Source organism: Cyprinodon variegatus, unplaced genomic scaffold, assembly GCF_000732505.1.
Source record: "Cyprinodon variegatus isolate N-32 unplaced genomic scaffold, C_variegatus-1.0 Scaffold1709, whole genome shotgun sequence".
Classification (NCBI taxonomy): Eukaryota; Metazoa; Chordata; class Actinopteri; order Cyprinodontiformes; family Cyprinodontidae; genus Cyprinodon; species Cyprinodon variegatus.
Window position 1 is genome coordinate 12,132 of NW_015152162.1, and position 586 is coordinate 12,717.

At 37.9% G+C, this 586-nt stretch overlaps 1 protein-coding gene across 1 annotated transcript in view; it reads right to left on the minus strand.

The window, feature by feature from the left end:
• usp19 (ubiquitin specific peptidase 19) overlaps nt 1–586 on the minus strand; it is a 23,275-nt gene that overhangs the window by 9,113 nt on the left and 13,576 nt on the right. The window lies entirely within an intron of this gene.

Below are 586 nucleotides of genomic sequence, written 5' to 3' on the forward strand. Positions count from 1 at the left end.
CTTGGCTGAACCCAGTTATCGTTACATTTACACTTGCTCAGATTTTCCAGACAAAAAGTTAATGGTGCATCTCCAAAATGTCCCGGCCGCAACAACGCTGCTTTTATTGGTTCCGCTATCGGGACGAACCAATAATGGCGAGACGTTATTTTTTCTAAATAAAAAAAAAAGGTCAATTTTAATGTTTTGTTTAGATTACAAAAATAAATCATAATAAAATAATCCTATTTATGATGTTTTAAAAATTAAGACCTAGGAAAGACTGATTTAAGACATTTTCATACCAATTAAGGCCGTAGTTTTATTTTGAAGAATTCAATGCCTTTTAAGACTTTTCAAGGACCCATGGGAACCCTGATTATAACATTCTGGAGTTTATGCAAATTGCCGTTATAAAAACTGAGGCAGTAGACTTTGGAAATATTAACATTTGAATAATTCTCTAACATTTGGCCATGGCTGCAGACCTGGGATCTATCTCAGTGGGACCAGCAGACCTCTCTACACCTCTGCAGACCTCTCTACACCTCTGCAGACCTCTCTACACCTCTGCAGACCTCTCTACACCTCTGCAGACCTCTCTACA